Source organism: Ahaetulla prasina, chromosome 14, assembly GCF_028640845.1.
Source record: "Ahaetulla prasina isolate Xishuangbanna chromosome 14, ASM2864084v1, whole genome shotgun sequence".
Classification (NCBI taxonomy): domain Eukaryota; kingdom Metazoa; phylum Chordata; class Lepidosauria; order Squamata; family Colubridae; genus Ahaetulla; species Ahaetulla prasina.
The window spans coordinates 1,325,855-1,347,071 of record NC_080552.1 but is presented as its reverse complement, the minus strand read 5'-3'; the positions used below and the strand labels follow the sequence as shown (position 1 = coordinate 1,347,071).

At 40.8% G+C, this 21,217-nt stretch overlaps 1 pseudogene; it reads left to right on the top strand.

Annotated features, from left to right (window-relative positions):
- Positions 1 to 1,959: 1,959 nt before the first annotated feature.
- The window catches only part of LOC131185296 (uncharacterized protein K02A2.6-like), a 22,816-nt pseudogene continuing 3,558 nt past the window's right edge, over positions 1,960 to 21,217 (top strand).

The window sequence follows — 21,217 nt, the reverse complement described above, 5'->3', positions numbered from 1 at the left end:
ACCCACCTCTGGTCAGAACATTCAACCAGCGGGACAGCTTGCCTTCAGAAGTTGAAGTTGAAGTTGAAACTCCAACTCTAGAAGCTTTTAAGAAGAGATTGGATAACCATTTGTCTGAGATGATTGTAGGGTCACCTGCCTGAGTTAGGGGTTGGACTAGAAGACCTCCAAGGTCCCTTCCAACTGTTGTTCTGTTCTGTTCTGTTCTGTTCTGTTCTGTTCTGTTCTACTCTACTCTACTCTACTCTACTCTACTCTACTCTATTCTATTCTATTCTATTCTATTTATTCTATTCTATTCTAATCCTTCTCTTCATTAGACTAGATATACCTAGTTCCCTTGACCATTCATCATACCATTCCGCCTCCATGCCTCTTATTGTTGGAGATCAGAACTCCAGATCTGTATTTATGTGATCTCTGCTTCATGCTGTTTTCCTAGCAAATGATGGTCTCTCTTTGGGATTAAATCCCCAGTTGCATCCTTCAAGAAATTTCCAAGGCACAGTCCCAGGTTTATCATGGCTTAAGCATGAGCCCATCGGTCTCCATGAGGCTAATTGAAGACCCCAATTATTAAATGCAAGATTGCATTTTGGAATTGGCCTTGTTGTGGCCTGTCGGCCACCGTCCCCTCCAGCAGCTGAATTAGAGGAGGAAGAGGTGTGGGAATCAAGGTAACCTGAGAGGGGGAAGAGGGAGTGGATCTGGCAGAGAGAGAGAGAGAGGTGGAGTCTTGGCCGTCCACCAGCCCTCAGATGGAAAGTCAACAGACCTTAGGTCTGAAGGTGGCTGATGAGGAAGTGGAGGAACACCTGGGCCCAGTGCCTGACGCGTGGATGCACAGAAGGCAGAGGAGAGGAGAGCAGTGGAAATCTATGGGCCAGTCCTTGGGACGGAAGAGTCCCCACGGCTAGCGAAGCCCCACCTTATCTCTGGGGATAAAAGGCAGGGGGCGGAGATGAATAGATGTGGCAGACAACTATTCATCTCCCGGACAGACTTCTTAGCCTGTGAGAGAGAAACTTTTTGCTGGGGCTGCTAATAAAGGAATCTTTTGAGTTCACTTCAGAGGGTTTGTTGTGTTTGGGGACAGGGTCAGAACAGGCCTGGAGCTGGTTCATAAAACCTAGAGAACATCTGTATGCAGACTTTTTTCTGATAACTTTCTTTCTTGGCAACTTTAAGACTTGGGGACTTCATCTCCCAGCATGGCTGGCTGGGGCATTCTGGGAGTTGAAATCCAAAAGTCTTAATAGTTCCCCAAGGTTGGACACCCCTGAGATAAAGAGATATACAAATAGTCCTTGGCTTACAACAGTTCATTTAGTGACCGTTCAAATTCCAATGGCATTGAAAAAAGTGACTTATGTCCGTTTTTCACACCTAAAACCATTGCACACCCCATAGTGGCACGTTAAATTTTTCAATTTTTGATTTCCAAACATGAGAAAGTGCTCCAAAGTTGTGACGTGCCTTGAGAATCGTAAAGCTATTTTGGTTACTTTAATATCATTCAGATGTGCTTGGGAAGTAACAATAAATATCATAACTTTTTAACTTTTTTGTTCATTTCATTGCAGCATTCAGAACTCATTGCAGATCAAAATTCAGATCTTCAAAACTGACTCATAATTATGACGGTCACAATGTTCTGGGGTCCAGTGATCCCCTTTTGTGAACTTCAGACAAGCCAAGTCAACAGGGAAATCAGATTCGCTTAACAACCGGGTGACTAACTCACCAACTACCACAAGAAAGGTCATAAAATGAGACAAAACTCACTTAAAAAGTGTCTCGCTTAGCAACCAAAATGTTGGGCTCAATTGTGGTCGTAAGTCAAGGACTACCTGTAATTTTTTTCCCCTCCCTCCTGCAAGCCAAGGAGGATTCGTACCTACCATAATACAAAACAAAAATAACAGCTGATGCCATGAACGATCTGAAGAATTGGCAATCATGTACACTGGGAGTTTGCGCCAGGGTAAATTTCCAAACATGCAATTGGCGAAAGTGATGAACGTGTTCACATGAGCTTCTTGGGGCGACAAAGACAACAGGAGAAGAACTGTTAGGATGGTTGCAGGAAGAGGAATGGCAGCCAAGTAGTTTCTTTTACAGTTTTTCTTTAACAAATGACATTTTTTTGTGGACAGTGTTTATGACTGGGTTAACATATTTTTCACACAGTGTTCACAGTAATAATACAATTACATGTATACAAGGAGGAGGAGGTGGTGAAGGTGGAAGAGGAGAAAGAAGAAGAAGAAGAAGAAGAAGAAGAAGAAGAAGAAGAAGAAGAAGAAGAAGAAGAAGAAGAAGAAGAAGAAGAAGAAGAAGAACAGGAGGAGGAGGCGGCAGCGGTGGAGGAGGAGGAGGAAGAAGAAGAATATAATGATGATTGTGGGGTCCTTGGTGCTCTCTGAGCTTGGCTGTTTTCTTGCAGACGTTTCACTACCAATCTAGATAACATAATCAGTGCTAGACTAAATGCTCGATATTACCTAGTGTAGTAATCCAGCTCCTCCCTCCCCTGCTACTCACCTGAGATGCCACCAGCAGCATGGACTCTCACAATAACACCAAACCCGAATCCAAGGTTGATGCTCAAGTACTCTCCAAAATTGTGTTTCCCCAACACAACTTGTGCCACAGAGCCAAGGCCAAAGCTCTGTCAGAAGAAAAGAGAATGTCTCTCACGAACTCTGCAATTTTAGATAGGGTGGCAGCGGGGAAGGGGTTGCTTCAAAACTGGTAACTGTAAGACTTGTGGACTCCAATGCCCATGCTGGCTGGGGAATTCTGGGAGTTGAAGTCAAAGACTCTTAAAGTGGCCAAGTTTGGAGATCCCTGAGATAGGGTGTTATGTATCTTTAAATATTTTGGCGGGAAACTAGCACGTTGCTGATTGGTTGAAGCCGCCGGTTAAACAGTATATAAGGAGAGGTTTTTCTCCAGCCAGTTAGCTGGGTTCACCCTATATTAAAGAGCTGTTGTCACTACCCTGGTCTCCAGCTTCGTTACTTCCCGAACTTAACACTGGCGACGAAGGTGGGATCTCGAGGCTAAGGAGAACCAGAACCGAGCTGAAGCACGGAAGAACCGAACCCAGCAAACACAGGGCAGAAACGTGGAGATGGCCAGTTACACTCCGCCCGCGCCGTTTGACCCAGCTAGAGAGAAATGGGGAACGTACATGACCCGTTTCGAAAGCTTTCTAGAAGCAAACGAACTGCAAGGAGTTCCAGACAACCGCAAAAGGGCATACTTTTTGAGCCACTGCGGTCCCGAGGTCATCGACATCGCGGAAGCCCTGGCAGAGCCAACGCCGGTACAATCGGTATCGTGGCAAACTCTGCAAACCCTGCTAAAAAACCATTTCGCGCCAACGCCGTCCAAATACGTGCGGCGTTTTGAATTTGGAGAGCGCCGACAGCTAGAGGGCGAATCCATCGGCGACTACATGGCCGCCCTGCGAAAAGCCTCCAAAGACTGTGGGTACAGAGACCTAGACGAGGCGCTGCTGGAGCAACTCATCCGGGGGGTCAAAGACATGCGTTTGCGGAGGCGACTGCTATCAAAAAGCAATCTAACGCTGGCAAACGCTCTGGACGAAGCCAGAGCGCATGAAATGTCCACCCAAGCGGCAGAGACCCTGCAAAAGCCACTCGCAACGAAGGCGAGTTCAAAGTCAACCCCGGTGCACCAAGAAGAGATCCAAACCGAATCCGACGGTGAGGATGAGGAAGGGGTTTGTCGAACCGAGAAACGCGACAAAGAAGACCGGGACGAATGCGGAAGTTGCGGAGGTCAACACCAGCGTCAACACTGCAAGTTCAAGGACGCTACATGTCGGCGGTGCGAGAAGAAGGGGCACCTAGCTCAAGTCTGTCGAGCTCCCCAACCTTCCCGCCGAAAATTCAAATCGGCCAATCAGAGCGCGGGATCGGCAAGGCGACCCGTGATTGGCTCAAACAAAAAAGGCGCGAACTTGAATCAAACGACGGTGATCATAGGCCGCGCATCAACCAGGGTGGAGAAGAAAATCTTCACCAAGCCCAAAATAGAAGGAGTGCCGTGCCGACTCGAAGTGGACACCGGGTCAGCGATCACCATCATGTCCTGGGACACTTTGGCAAAGTCGTTGCCATCAGTCGCGAAGCGCCACCTGCAAACACAACGGCTACGAGTCCACGACTACCAAGGGAATCGCATCCCTGTTCGAGGGACCACCTCTGTCCGCGTCGAGTACGGACCACACAAGAAGACCCTGCCCATCACGATCGTCGAAGGGACCCTGCCTAGTTTGTTGGGACTAGACTGGTTTCGTGCACTGGGCATGGGAGTGACTGGCATCTACAGAAGTGACTGTAACCTGAAAGACATACTCATGAACGAGTTCGAAGATGTCTTCAAGGACTGCCTGGGCAAGTACAAGGGGACCCCTATTTCCTTCAACTTAGACCCCAGGTAGCCCCCATAAGGTTAAAGGCAAGGAGAGTCCCTTTTGCACTTAAACCAAAAATTGACAAGGAGCTAGATAAGCTCATAAATCAGGGGATTCTGGTGCCAGTCGATCACGCAAAGTGGGAGACGCCAATCGTCACCCCAGTAAAACCAGATGGGTCAATTAGAATCTGCGCTGACTACAAGGCGACGTTAAACAAAGCCTTACAGAAAAGCGCTTACCCAGTTCCCGTGGTGCAACACTTGCTGCACTCTTTGGGGCAAGGGCAAGTCTTTGCAAAGTTAGACTTGGCTCAAGCCTACCAACAACTGCCCGTAGACGCCAACACAGCCGAAGCCCAAACGATTGTAACTCACAGGGGTGCTTTCAAGTGTACCCGATTACAATTTGGGGTGAGTGTGGCACCGGGGCTGTTCCAAAACTTAATGGAACGACTTCTGCAAGGGCTCCCAGGGGTAGTTCCCTACTTCGATGATGTATTGATATCGGCAGAAAACGTAGAGGAATTGGGGGAACGTTTGAGAAAAGTTCTGGGCATTTTCCGGTCAGCCGGACTAAAGGTTAAAGTGAACAAATGCCAGATAGGGGTAGAATCCGTCGAATTCTTGGGCTACCGAATAGACAAGAAAGGAATTCACCCCACTGAGAGCAAGGTCAAGGCAATCAGAAAGGCTCCAGCGCCCAAAAACAAAACAGAGCTACAGGCATTCCTGGGGCTAGTGAATTTTTACGCGGTCTTTTTAAAAAACAAGGCGACCGTTGCTGAGCCGCTGCATAAGCTTCTGGGAAAGAATACTGTTTGGTCTTGGGGAAAGTCGGAAGCTAGGGCTTTCGAAGCAGTAAAAAATCTACTCTCGAGCGATAGCCTGCTGATCCAGTATCATAGCTCATTGCCATTATTACTGGTTTGCGATGCCTCCCCTTACGGGGTGGGGGCTGTGCTCAGCCACAGACTCCCAAACGGCACAGAGGCCCCTATAGCCTTCTACTCTAGAACGATGTCCTCCACAGAGAGGAACTATAGCCAATTAGATAAGGAAGCGCTAGCAATTGTGTCAGGGGTAAAAAAGTTTCACGAATATGTTTTTGGGAGAGACTTTGAAATTGTGACTGACCACAGACCGCTGTTAGGGATACTGGCTGGCGACCGCCCAACGCCTGTGGCACTCTCGCCACGATTGACCCGATGGACTATTTTCTTAGCCGCTTATTCCTACAAGCTGCAGCATCGACCGGGAAAAGAAGTGGGGCATGCGGACGCGTTAAGCAGATGCCCACTACCAGGGGCGATCGAAGACCCCACTCCGGGGACGCCCATCCTGCTAATTGACTCTTTGGACTCTGGCCCAGTCACATCTAAGGAGGTGGCTCGGGCATCATACCGGGACATTACTTTGAGGACTGTACTCGGTTGGGTACAAAGGGGGTGGCCCGCTGCGCCGAGCGTTTTAAGGAATTTGTAAAAAAACGTGGGGAACTCTCGGCTCAAGGGGGGTGCCTGCTATGGGGCGATCGAGTGGTGATCCCGGAGAAATTGAGGGAAAGGGTATTGGACCTCCTCCACGAGGGTCACCCAGGGATCGTAAGGATGAAGGGGCTAGCAAGAAGCTATGTGTGGTGGCCACTCATGGACTCAGAAATTGCTGAGAGGGTAGGAAAATGCCAGGCTTGCCAAGAGTCCAGACCTCTACCCCCAACGGCCCCAGTCAGGGAATGGGAAAAACCCCAAGGGCCCTGGTCGAGAATCCACATTGATTTTGCTGGCCCTTTCCACGGCCAAACCTTCCTAGTGGTTGTCGACACTTTCTCTAAATGGTTGGAGATCATCCTCATGAAATCCATGACAGCCGAGGCAGTAATCGCAGCCCTGCGCCACCTATTCGCAACCCACGGGTTGCCTGACACGCTAGTATCCGACAACGGCCCGCAATTCACGGCAACCCAGTTTGAGGAATACTTGGCAGATGAGGGCATCCGACATGCCCTCTCTGCGCCTTTCCACCCTGCGTCGAATGGCCTTGCAGAGCGTTCCGTCCGGAGCGCTAAGGAGGCATTGTCCAGGCTCAAGCCAGGCGACTGGCAAACAAAGATAGATTTCTTTCTGGCTGTCCAGCATAGAACCCCCAGCACTGCTACAGGCAGAAGCCCAGCCGAATTATTGATGGGACGGAAGCTCCGGTGCCCACTTGACCGTTTGAATCCCCATTACACACCAGAGGGTTACAAGGGGGAACTGGAAAAAACGAGAGAAATGGGCATAGGCGACCGAGTGTGGGCCCGCAACTATGGGGACGGCCCAAGTTGGCTAGCAGGGCAAATCATAAAAGCAACCGGTCCAAAATCATACTTAGTTGAGTTAAAAGACAACCGAGTATGGAGGCGCCACATAGATCAGATAAGGAAACGAATAGCCGAACAACCCGAGATAATTGAGACAGATCATGACCACTCATTATTTGAACCCACAGCTGACCATAACCCGGGGGAGGCGCAAGACTTAGCTGAGTTCCCGGAAGTCCAGCGACGCCATCAGGTTCCCGATGGAAACGGCAGGGAAAACTCTGCAAGTAATCCAAGGCCGGATGGCCTAGAAAAAGAGTCTGCAAGTAATCCAGGGCCGGATGGCCTAGAGAAAGAGCTAGGAGGAGCAAACAGCCCCTCCGACCAGCTCAACCCACTCCCAAGGACTGAACCGCGCAGGTCCGAGAGAATCAGGAGACGCCCAGGTTATTTGCGTGACTACGTCGAAAAATAACATGTAAATAATATGTAAATAGAGGTAAAGTGTTTTCTGGGAGGGGAGGAGTGTTATGTATCTTTAAATATTTTGGCGGGAAACTAGCACGTTGCTGATTGGTTGAAGCCCCCGGTTAAACAGTATATAAGGAGAGGTTTTTCTCCAGCCAGTTAGCTGGGTTCACCCTATATTAAAGAGCTGTTGTCACTACCCTGGTCTCCAGCTTCGTTACTTCCCGAACTTAACATAGGGGACAGGTTTTTTTTGCCTGTACAGAAACTAGTCCAGGAAGAAAGAAAAGCTAGAAAAACAGGATAACAGACATTTACAAAGAAGAAGGAATAACGTTGTCCATTCTCTGATATTCTCTGGAAAATGTCTTGGAGAGAGTTCAAAAATGAGGGTTAGGACCAGTGGTGGGATTCAAATAATTTAACCACCGGTTCTCTGCCTTAATGACCGCCTTGGTAGGCGTGGCCATGGTGGGCACGGCCAGGGGGTGTGACAGGCAGCACTCAGCCTCCTGCACCCCCCTGGGAGCAAAAATGGGCCACGGGGTAGACGTGTGCCCCTGCCCCCAATTTTGGGCCTAGAAGGCCTCCCTGCATTTACCTGGGAGCAAAAATGGGGCACATGGGGATGCCTGGAAGGGGAGGGGAGGGGCCAGCCAGCAATTTAACTACTGGTTCACCTGAACCGGCCCAAACCGACTGAATCCCACCACTGGTTAGGACATGTTTTGCATGCCGAAAATCCTAAATTCCCTGATTTCTGCTTGGAACCTAGAAGGCTGTCGCCATTTGAAGAGAGAAATAAATTGACCAATAATCTAATTCAGTCTGAAATACCACAATGGAGAAAAAAGATTGGTTTAACTCTCTCAACTTACTTGCATTGGTTGATTGACCTTCTCATCTCGCATAGTCTGTTCATCAGGAACATTTTGCTTTTATTGTGATATAGTCATTCTCTCAACTGTTTGGCTGGGGATAGAGTCCATCACTGGCATTTAGTTTGGAGGACTCAAAAAATATTGATTTTTTTCTGGGTTTGTCTTTTGCCCTGAGTCCAAGCAGGCAGGACTCCAAGGTGGAGTCCTGGTTTCCTTGTGGAAGATCTCCTGGTCAGAGGTTGCTGGAGACAGACCTGGGTTTGCTTTGGTTTCTTACAATTTTTGGTTGACATTTTTCTTAAAATAAAAAACAGAAGAGGAAACATATAGAGAATAAAGAAAAATAATAAATAGTGAAGGAAAAGAAATAGAAAAAAAGAAGGAAGGAAGGAAAAAGATAGATGATAGATAGATAGACAAGGAAGGAAGGGAGAGAAGACTTCCGGTTTGGCTCCGCTTCGTGCAGAAGCAGCTATGATTTAGCTGCTAACTCCCTAGTCTGTAGAGCTGTCAGGACATCGTAAATCTGGGTCCGACAGCTTGGAATTCTTTCCTTCGGGCAAAGGGGGAAAGATGAGCAATTAGGCTGAAGTTGAGACACCCTAATAAGCTTCAAAGGCTTACGGGGAGATCTCCTTCCATAGCCTAATAAGCTCCTGGCTGGGCAAGGCATTTGCCTTTATGGCAAACAAATGAAGCGTCCAATTTCCACGGCAGGAATTGATTTATGATGGATTGTAACGTGGACGGAGCAGAAACTGGAGCTCCAGCATTTGTTTGTAAGAAGACTGTAAGCCCCTGAGGAAATATTTGCTGCGAAGATAGGAGAGAAGAAAGCAAATGGCGGTTTTCTGGAATGTGTGTACTGAAAACGAAAGTAGAAATGCTTACTAACGGCTAGTGTTGAAATAGAAGAAAGAAGATACATAGAAAGATACTGACTAAACGGAAGACATGAGAATTTTATGATTTATATTTTTTCTTTTTCTTTGGGATTATAGTGATTTAGAAGAAAAGTTTTTTAATTTTTTTTTCTAAATATTTTTTTTCTCTTGGTCTGTTATTAAGTTTGTTTGTTTTTTTAAAAATGGCTTTTAAGCAAATAGTGCCAAAAGTTATTAAAAACTTTGAAATTTCTTCAGTTCAGATTCAAAATTTAAAAGAAGAAATCAAAAAGGAACTAAGAAATTCTTTACAGGAGTTTTTGGAGAGTCATTTTTTAGAAATAGATCAAAAATTTGATGAAATAGAGAAAGAGATGTTGGATTTGAAGGAAGTGGTGGAAGAGCAGAAGAGGGAAATGAAAATGGTAAAGGATGCAATTGCGCAAATATTATCCTGCGCAGACTGCACTGGCTGCCTGTGGCCTTCCGGGTGCGCTTCAAGGTTTTGGTGAACATCTTCAAAGCGCTCCATGGCATAGGGCCGGGTTACTTACGGGACCGCCTACTGCTACCGGATACCTCTCACCGACCCGTGCGCTCTCACAGAGAGGGACTCCTCAGGGTGCCGTCAGCGAGACAGTGTCGTCTGGCGACACCCAGGGGAAGGGCCTTCTCTGTGGGGGCTCCCACCCTCTGGAACGAACTCCCCCCAGGACTTCGTCAACTTCCGGACCTCCGAACCTTCCGTCGCGAGCTTAAAACACATTTATTCATCTGCGCAGGACTGGATTAGTTTTTAAATTCGTGGGTTTTTAAGGGGTTTTAAATGGGTTTTTAATGGGTTTTTAATGGGTTTTATTATTTGCTAAATTTTAATTGCGGCCAAATTGAATAAGTTTTTTAGTGGTATTTTAATAGTATTTATTTTGTAATAGTACTGTTTATTTTATCTGCCTGTAAACCGCCCTGAGTCCTTCGGGAGAAGGGCGGTATAAAAATTTAAATAATAAATAATAAATAAATAAAAATAATAATAAAGAGTGGGAATCCTTTGTTGTTAAATGCTAAGTTAATTGGTTTGGAAATGATGGAAAATAGAATGGGAGAGGGAAGGAATGTTTAAGATGTGAATATGATGAATATGGTTAATTTTTGGAATTGATTTGTTTAGGATATAAATTATAGGATTTCTGTTATTTGCTATTTGTATGGTATAAATCTATGGGATGATATTATTTAATTGTGAAGGATGGAAAGTGAAATTTATGAATTTAGATAATGTGGATGTAATGATTTTAATTGTTTACTGTTATATTGTGGATGTAGTTTAAATGATTATTTGTTTTAATTGACATGTTTATAGATAGTAAAAGTTATGAAGTTAAGTTGGAAATATTATATTTGAGAGATTTTTATTGAAAAAGTTTTTTTAAAAAAACAAAGACATTTTTGCCCCTTTTTCCCCCCTCCCTCCCAAAAAAACCCTTCCCCCCCCTCCCCCCCCCCCGGCTTCCCGGGTCAATCACAAGGTATTGTTATACATAAACCAAACATAGAATAAAATTTTCCCTTTCAATCCAATTAACCTCAACCAAAGCTTTTCATCTCCCAACCCCCTCCCCATTAAATAAAATAACTTTCTAATTATTCAAAGGCAATCTGATATTTCTTAATCTGATATCTGTTTTGTATATAATCAATCCATTTTTTCCATTCAATTAAATATCTTTCCTGCGTATTGCCTTTTTAAAAAGCTGAGATTTTAGCCATCTCAGCCAAATTAATGATTTTCAGTATCCATTCTTCTATTGTAGGTACCTCTTCTTTCTTCCAATATTGTCCAATCAACAGTCTTGCTGCTGTTATTAAATTCAGAATCAGTTTAGTCTCAATCCCTGTACAATAGAGATTTTATTCGTAATGATATTTGATTGGGAGTAGTATTGGAAGATTGGATATTAAATGTTATGATAATTGAAGAAATATATAAGTGATAAAAATTTGAATTTGAGAAGCTGGATTGTAATTTAAGAAATGGACTTAAGAAATTTGAAGGAATATACAAGTGGGTGAAAAAAAAATAGAATAGAATAGAATAGAATAGAATAGAATAGAATAGAATAGAATAGAATAGAATAGAATAGAATAGAATAGAATAGAATAGAATAGAATAGAATAGAATAGAATAGAATAGAATAGAATAGAATAGAATAGAATAGAATAGAATAGAATAGAATAGAATAGAATAGAATAGAATAGAATAGAATAGAATAGAATAGAATAGAATAGAATAGAATAGAATAGAATAGAATAGAATAGAATAGAATAGAATAGAATAGAATAGAATAGAATAGAATAGAATAGAATAGAATAGAATAGAATAGAATAGAATAGAATAGAATAGAATAGAATAGAATAGAATAGAATAGAATAGAATAGAATAGAATAGAATAGAATAGAATAGAATAGAATAGAATAGAATAGAATAGAATAGAATAGAATAGAATAGAATAGAATAGAATAGAATAGAATAGAATAGAATAGAATAGAATAGAATAGAATAGAATAGAATAGAATAGAATAGAATAGAATAGAATAGAATAGAATAGAATAGAATAGAATAGAATAGAATAGAATAGAATAGAATAGAATAGAATAGAATAGAATAGAATAGAATAGAATAGAATAGAATAGAATAGAATAGAATAGAATAGAATAGAATAGAATAGAATAGAATAGAATAGAATAGAATAGAATAGAATAGAATAGAATAGAATAGAATAGAATAGAATAGAATAGAATAGAATAGAATAGAATAGAATAGAATAGAATAGAATAGAATAGAATAGAATAGAATAGAATAGAATAGAATAGAATAGAATAGAATAGAATAGAATAGAATAGAATAGAATAGAATAGAATAGAATAGAATAGAATAGAATAGAATAGAATAGAATAGAATAGAATAGAATAGAATAGAATAGAATAGAATAGAATAGAATAGAATAGAATAGAATAGAATAGAATAGAATAGAATAGAATAGAATAGAATAGAATAGAATAGAATAGAATAGAATAGAATAGAATAGAATAGAATAGAATAGAATAGAATAGAATAGAATAGAATAGAATAGAATAGAATAGAATAGAATAGAATAGAATAGAATAGAATAGAATAGAATAGAATAGAATAGAATAGAATAGAATAGAATAGAATAGAATAGAATAGAATAGAATAGAATAGAATAGAATAGAATAGAATAGAATAGAATAGAATAGAATAGAATAGAATAGAATAGAATAGAATAGAATAGAATAGAATAGAATAGAATAGAATAGAATAGAATAGAATAGAATAGAATAGAATAGAATAGAATAGAATAGAATAGAATAGAATAGAATAGAATAGAATAGAATAGAATAGAATAGAATAGAATAGAATAGAATAGAATAGAATAGAATAGAATAGAATAGAATAGAATAGAATAGAATAGAATAGAATAGAATAGAATAGAATAGAATAGAATAGAATAGAATAGAATAGAATAGAATAGAATAGAATAGAATAGAATAGAATAGAATAGAATAGAATAGAATAGAATAGAATAGAATAGAATAGAATAGAATAGAATAGAATAGAATAGAATAGAATAGAATAGAATAGAATAGAATAGAATAGAATAGAATAGAATAGAATAGAATAGAATAGAATAGAATAGAATAGAATAGAATAGAATAGAATAGAATAGAATAGAATAGAATAGAATAGAATAGAATAGAATAGAATAGAATAGAATAGAATAGAATAGAATAGAATAGAATAGAATAGAATAGAATAGAATAGAATAGAATAGAATAGAATAGAATAGAATAGAATAGAATAGAATAGAATAGAATAGAATAGAATAGAATAGAATAGAATAGAATAGAATAGAATAGAATAGAATAGAATAGAATAGAATAGAATAGAATAGAATAGAATAGAATAGAATAGAATAGAATAGAATAGAATAGAATAGAATAGAATAGAATAGAATAGAATAGAATAGAATAGAATAGAATAGAATAGAATAGAATAGAATAGAATAGAATAGAATAGAATAGAATAGAATAGAATAGAATAGAATAGAATAGAATAGAATAGAATAGAATAGAATAGAATAGAATAGAATAGAATAGAATAGAATAGAATAGAATAGAATAGAATAGAATAGAATAGAATAGAATAAATTTTTTCAGAAAGAACTCAGATTTGCAAAGGGAACACATATTCTTGTTCTCTAGGGTCTGGAAACCCCAAGACACGCTTGATTTTCAGATCTGAGCTTTTCCTTAGAAATTAGAGCAAGCCATTTTTCTGAAATGGCGGAAGGATTCAATTCAGCCAGAAAACCTAACTTTTCAGAAAGAACTCAGATTTGCAAAGGAAACACATATTCATGTTCCCCATGGTCTGGAAACTTAAAATCACGTTTGATTTTCAGATCTGAGCTTTCCCTGAGAAGTTACAGCAAGCTATATCCCTGAAATGGCTGAAAAACTCAATTCAGCCAGAAAACCTAACTTTTCACACAGAGCTCAGATTTCCAAAGGAAATATATATTCTTGTTCCCCGTGGTCTGGAAACTTAAAATCATGTTTGATTTTCAAATCTGAGCTTTCCCTGAGAAGTTAGAGCAAGCCATTTCTCTGAAATGTCGGAAGGACTCAATTCAGCCAGAAAACCTAACTTTTCACAAAGAACTCAGATTTGCAAAGGAAACACATATTCATGTTCCCCATGGTCTGGAAACCCCAAATCATGTTTGATTTTCAGATCTGAGATTTCCCTGAGAAGTTGCAGCAAGCTTTATCCCTCAAATGGCTGAAAACCTCAATTCAGCCAGAACACCTAACTTTTCAGAAAAAATTCAGATTTGCAAAGCGAACACATATTCTTGTTCCCTAGCGTCTGGAAAACCCAAGACACGCTTGATTTTCAGATCTGAGCTTTTCCTCAGAAGTTACAGCAAACTATATCCCTGAAATGGCGGAAAGACTCAATTCAACCAGAAACCCTAACTTTTCAGAAAGAACTCAGATTTGCAAAGGAAACACATATTCTTGTTCCCTAGGGTCTGGAAACCCCAAGACACGCTTGATTTTCAGATCTGAGCTTTTCCTCAGAAGTTAGAGCAAGCCATTTCTCTGAAATGGCGGAAAGACTCAATTCAGCCAGAAAACCTAACTTTTCAGAAAGAACTCAGATTTGCAAAGGAAAAACAGATTGTTGTTCTCTAGGGTCTGGAAACCCCAAATCATGCTTGATATTCATATCTGAGCTTTTCCTGATAAGTTAGAGGTAGCCGTTTCTCTGAAATGGCGGAAGGACTCAATTCAGCCAGAAAACCTAACTTTTCACAAAGAACTCAGATTTTCAAAGGGAACACATATTCTTGTTCCCTAGGGTCTGGAAACCCCAAGTCACGCTTGATTTTCAGATCTGAGATTTTCCTGAGAAGTTAGAGCAAGCCGTTTCTCTGAAATGGCGGAAAGACTCAATTCAGCCAGAAAACCTAACTTTTCAGAAAGAACTCAGATTTGCAAAGGGAACACATATTCTTGTTCCCTAGGGTCTGGAAACCCCAAGACACGCTTGATTTTCAGATCTGAGCTTTTCCTGAGAAGTTAGAGCAAGCCGTTTCTCTGAAATGGCGGAAGGAGTCAATTCAGCCAGAAAACCTAATTTTTCAGAAAGAACTCAGATTTGCAAAGGGAACACATATTCTTGTTCCCTAGGGTCTGGAAACCCCAAGTCACGCTTGATTTTCAGATCTGAGCTTTTCCTCAGAAGTTAGAGCAAGCCATTTCTCTGAAATGGTGGAAAGACTCAATTCAGCCAGGAAACCTAACTTTTCAGAAAGAACTCAGATTTGCAAAGCGAACACATATTCTTGTTCCCTAGGGTCTGGAAACTCCAAGTCACGCTTGATTTTCAGATCTGAGCTTTTCCTAAGAAGTTCGAGTATTCCATTTCTCTAAAATGGCGGAAGGAGTCAATTCAGACAGAAAACCTTACTTTTCAGTAAGAACTCAGATTTCCAAAGGAAACACATATTCTTGTTCCCTAGGGTCTGGAAACCCCAAGTCACGCTTGATTTTCAGATCTGAGATTTTTCTGAGAAGTTAGAGCAAGCCGTTTCTCTGAAATGGCGGAAAGACTCAATTCAGCCAGAAAACCTAACTTTTCAGAAAGAACTCAGATTTGCAAAGCGAACACATATTCTTGTTCTCTAGGGTCTGGAAACCCCAAGACACGCTTGATTTTCAGATCTGAGCTTTTCCTGAGAAGTTAGAGGTAGCCGTTTCTCTGAAATGGCGGAAAAATTCAATTCAGCCAGAAAACCTAACTTTTCAGAAAGAACTCAGATTTGCAAAGGGAACACATATTCTTGTTCCCTAGGGTCTGGAAACCCCAAGTCATGCTTGATTTTCAGATCTGAGCTTTTCCTGAGAAGTTAGAGCAAGCCGTTTCTCTGAAATGGCGGAAAGACTCAATTCAGCCAGAAAACCTAACTTTTCAGAAAGAACTCAGATTTGCAAAGGGAACACATATTCTTGTTCCCTAGGGTCTGGAAACTCCAAATCATGCTTGATTTTCAGATCTGAGCTTTTCCTGAGAAGTTAGAGCAAGCCGTTTCTCTGAAATGGCGGAAAGACTCAATTCAGCCAGAAAACCTAACTTTTCACAAAGAACTCAGATTTGCAAAGGAAACACATATTCTTGTTCCCTAGGGTCTGGAAACCCCAAGACACGCTTGATTTTCAGATCTGAGCTTTTCCTCAGAAGTTAGAGCAAGCCATTTCTCTGAAATGGCGGAAAGACTCAATTCAGCCAGAAAACCTAACTTTTCAGAAAGAACTCAGATTTGCAAAGGGAACACATATTCTTGTTCCCTAGGGTCTGGAAACCCCAAGTCACGCTTGATTTTCAGATCTGAGCTTTTCCTGAGAAGTTAGAGCAAGCCGTTTCTCTGAAATGGCGGAAAGACTCAATTCAGCCAGAAAACCTAACTTTTCAGAAAGAACTCAGATTTGCAAAGGGAACACATATTCTTGTTCTCTAGGGTCTGGAAACCCCAAGACACGCTTGATTTTCAGATCTGAGCTTTTCCTGAGAAGTTAGAGCAAGCCGTTTCTCTGAAATGGCGGAAAGATTCAATTCAGCGAGAAAACCTAACTTTTCAGAAAGAACTCAGATTTGAAAAGGGAACACATATTCTTGTTCCCTAGGGTCTGGAAACTCCAAATCATGCTTGATTTTCAGATCTGAGCTTTTCCTGATAAGTTAGAGCAACCCATTTCTCTGAAATGAGCATAGATTCCAATCAGCCAGAACACCTAACTTTTCAGAAAAAATTCAGATTTGCAAAGGAAACACATATTCTTGTTCCCTAGAGTCTGGAAACTCCAAGACACGCTTGATTTTCAGATCTGAGCTTTTCCTGAGAAGTTAGAGCAAGCCGTTTCTCTGAAATGGCGGAAAGACTCAATTCAGCCAGAAAACCTAACTTTTCAGAAAGAACTCAGATTTGCAAAGGAAACACATATTCATGTTCCCTAGGGTCTGGAAACCCCAAATCACGTTTGATTTTCAGATCTGAGCTTTTCCTGAGAAATTAGAGCAAGCCATTTTTCTGAAATGGCGGAAGGATTCAATTCAGCCAGAAAACATAACTTTTCAGAAAGAACTCAGATTTGCAAAGGAAACACATATTCATGTTCCCCATGGTCTGGAAACCCCAAATCACGTTTGATTTTCAGATCTGAGCTTTTCCTGAGAAGTTACAGCAAACTATATCCCTGAAATGGCTGAAAAACTCAATTCAACCAGAAACCCTAACTTTTCAGAAAGAACTCAGATTTGCAAAGGAAACACATATTCATGTTCCCTAGGGTCTGGAAACCCCAAATCACGTTTGATTTTCAAATCTGAGCTTTTCCTGAGAAGTTAGAGCAAGCCGTTTCTCTGAAATGGCGGAAAGACTCAATTCAGCCAGAAAACCTAACTTTTCAGAAAGAACTCAGATTTGCAAAGGGAACACATATTCTTGTTCCCTAGGGTCTGGAAACCCCAAGTCATGCTTGATTTTCAGATCTGATATTTTCCTGAGAAGTTAGAGCAAGCTTTATCCCTCAAATGGCTGAAAAACTCAATTCAACCAGAAACCCTAACTTTTCAGAAAGAACTCAGATTTGCAAAGGAAACACATATTCATGTTCCCTAGGGTCTGGAAACCCCAAGTCATGCTTGATTTTCAGATCTGAGCTTTTCCTGAGAAGTTAGAGCAAGCCGTTTCTCTGAAATGGCGGAAAGACTCAATTCAGCCAGAAAACCTAACTTTTCAGAAAGAACTCAGATTTGCAAAGCGAACACATATTCTTGTTCTCTAGGGTCTGGAAACCCCAAGACACGCTTGATTTTCAGATCTGAGCTTTTCCTCAGCAGTTAGAGCAAGCCATTTCTCTGAAATGGCGGAAAGACTCAATTCAGCCAGAAAACCTAACTTTTCAGAAAGAACTCAGATTTGCAAAGGGAACACATATTCTTGTTCCCTAGCATCTGGAAACCCCAAGTCATGCTTGATATTCGTATCTGAGCTTTTCCTGAGAAGTTTGAGCAAGCCATTTCTCTAAAATGGCGGAAGGAGTCAATTCAGACAGAAAACCTTACTTTTCAGAAAGAACTCAGATTTGCAAAGGAAAAACAGATTGTTGTTCTCTAGGGTCTGGAAACCCCAAATCATGCTTGATATTCATATCTGAGCTTTTCCTGATAAGTTAGAGGTAGCCGTTTCTCTGAAATGGCGGAAGGACTCAATTCAGCCAGAAAACCTAACTTTTCAGAAAGAACTCAGATTTGCAAAGGGAACACATATTCTTGTTCCCTAGGGTCTGGAAACCCCAAATCACGTTTGATTTTCAGATCTGAGCTTTTCCTGAGAAATTAGAGCAAGCCGTTTCTCTGAAATGGCGGAAGGAGTCAATTCAGCCAGAAAACCTAATTTTTCAGAAAGAACTCAGATTTGCAAAGGGAACACATATTCTTGTTCCCTAGGGTCTGGAAACACCAAATCATGCTTGATTTTCAGATCTGAGCTTTTCCTGAGAAGTTAGAGCAAGCCATTTCTCTTAAATGGTGGAAAAACTCAATTCAGCCAGAAAAGCTAACTTTTCAGAAAGAACTCAGATTTGCAAAGGAAACACATATTCATCTTCCCTAGGGTCTGGAAACCCCAAATCACGATTGATTTTCAGTTCTGAGCTTTTCCTGAGAAATTAGAGCAAGCCATTTTTCTGAAATGGCGGAAGGATTCAATTCAGCCAGAAAACATAACTTTTCAGAAAGAACTCAGATTTGCAAAGGAAACACATATTCATGTTCCCTAGGGTCTGGAAACCCCAAATCACGTTTGATTTTCAGATCTGAGCTTTTCCTGAGAAATTAGAGCAAGCCATTTTTCTGAAATGGCGGAAGGATTCAATTCAGCCAGAAAACATAACTTTTCAGAAAGAACTCAGATTTGCAAAGGAAACACATATTCATGTTCCCCATGGTCTGGAAACCCCAAATCCCACTTGATTTTCAGATCTGAGCTTTCCCTGAGAAGTTACAGCAAGCTATATCCCTTAAATGGCTGAAAAACTCAATTCAGCAAGAAACCCTAACTTTTCACAAAGAACTCAGTTTTGCAAAGGAAACACATATTCATGTTCCCTAGGGTCTGGAAACCCCATATTACGTTTGATTTTCAGATCTGAGCTTTTCCTGAGAAGTTACAGCAAACTATATCCCTGAAATGGCTGAAAAACTCAATTCAACCAGAAACCCTAACTTTTCAGAAAGAACTCAGATTTGCAAAGGAAACACATATTCATGTTCCCTAGGGTCTGGAAACCCCAAATCACGTTTGATTTTCAGATCTGAGCTTTTCCTGAGAAATTAGAGCAAGCCATTTTTCTGAAATGGCGGAAGGATTCAATTCAGCCAGAAAACATAACTTTTCAGAAAGAACTCAGATTTGCAAAGGAAACACATATTCATGTTCCCTAGGGTCTGGAAACCCCAAATCACGTTTGATTTTCAGATCTGAGCTTTTCCTGAGAAATTAGAGCAAGCCATTTTTCTGAAATGGCGGAAGGATTCAATTCAGCCAGAAAACATAACTTTTCAGAAAGAACTCAGATTTGCAAAGGAAACACATATTCATGTTCCCCATGGTCTGGAAACCCCAAATCATGTTTGATTTTCAGATCTGAGATTTCCCTGAGAAGTTGCAGCAAGCTTTATCCCTCAAATGGCTGAAAACCTCAATTCAGCCAGGAACCCTAATTTTTCACAAAGAACTCAGATTTGCAAAGGAAACACATATTCATGTTCCCTAGGGTCTGGAAACCCCAAATCACGTTTGATTTTCAGATCTGAGCTTTTCCTGAGAAATTAGAGCAAGCCATTTTTCTGAAATGGCGGAAGGATTCAATTCAGCCAGAAAACCTAACTTTTCAGAAAGAACTCAGATTTTAAAAGGGAACACATAATCTTGTTCCCTAGCGTCTGGAAACCCCAAGTCATGCTTGATTTTCAGATCTGATATTTTCCTGAGAAGTTAGAGCAAGCCGTTTCTCTGAAATGGCGGAAAGATTCAATTCAGCCAGAAAACCTAACTTTTCAGAAAGAACTCAGATTTGCAAAGGGAACACATATTCTTGTTCCCTAGGGTCTGGAAACCCCAAGTCATGCTTGATTTTCAGATCTGAGCTTTTCCTGAGAAGTTAGAGCAAGCCGTTTCTCTGAAATGGCGGAAAGACTCAATTCAGCCAGAACACCTAACTTTTCAGAAAAAATTCAGATTTGCAAAGGAAACACATATTCTTGTTCCCCATGGTCTGGAAACCCCAAATCATGTTTGATTTTCAGATCTGAGATTTCCCTGAGAAGTTGCAGCAAGCTTTATCCCTCAAATGGCTGAAAACCTCAATTCAGCCAGGAAACCTAACTTTTGAGAAAGAACTCAGATTTACAAAGGAAAAACATATTCATCTTCCCTAGTGTCTGGAAACCCCAAATCACGATTGATTTTCAGTTCTGAGCTTTTCCTGAGAAGTTAGAGCAAGCCATTTCTCTGAAATGGTAGAAAAACTCAATTCAGCCAGAAAACCTAACTTTTTGGAAAGAACTCAGATTTAAGAAAGAATTCATATAAACACAAAATCACGCTTGATTTTCAGATCTGAGCTTTCCTAAGAAGTGAGAGCAAGCTGTATCTGTGAAATGGCAGAAGGATTCAATTCAGCCAGAAAACCTAATTTCTCAGATAGAATTCAGATTTGCAAAAGAAACAAATATTCATGTTCTCTAGGGTCTTGAAACCCCAAATCACACTTGATTTTCAGATCTAAGCTTTTCCTATGAAGTTAGAGCAAGCCGTTTCTCTGAAATGGCGGAAGGACTCAATTCAGCCAGAAAACCTATCTTTTCACAAAGAACTGAGATTTGCAAAGGAAAAACATATTCATGTTCCCCACGGTCTGGAAACTTCAAATAACGTTTGATTTTCAGATCTGAGCTTTCCCTGAGAAGTTAGAGCAAGCCATTTCTCTGAAATGGCGGAAAAACTCAATTCAGCCAGAAAACCTAACTTTTCACAAAGATTTGCAAAGGAAACATATATTCTTGTTCCCCACGGTCTGGAAACTTCAAATAACGTTTGATTTTCACTTCTGAGCTTTTCCTGAGAAGTTAGAGCAAGCCATTTCTCTGAAATGGCGGAAGGACTCAATTCAGCCAGAAAACCTAACTTTTCACAAAGAACTCAGTTTTGAAAAGGAAACATATATTCTTGTTCCCCACGGACTGGAAACTTCAAATAACGTTTGATTTTCATTTCTGAGCTTTTCCTGAGAAGTTAGAGCAAGCCATTTCTCTGAAATGGCGGAAGGACTCAATTCAGCCAGAAAACCTAACTTTTCACACAGAGCTCAGATTTACAAAGGAAACACAAATTCATGTTCCCCACGGTCTGGAAACTTCAAATCACGTTTGATTTTCAGATCTGAGCTTTCCCTGAGAAGTTAGAGCAAGCCATTTCTCTGAAATGGCGGAAGTTCTCAATTCAGCCAGAAAACCTAACTTTTAACACGGAGCTCAGATTTGCAAAGAAAAAACATATTCATGTTCCTAAGGTCTGAAACCCAAA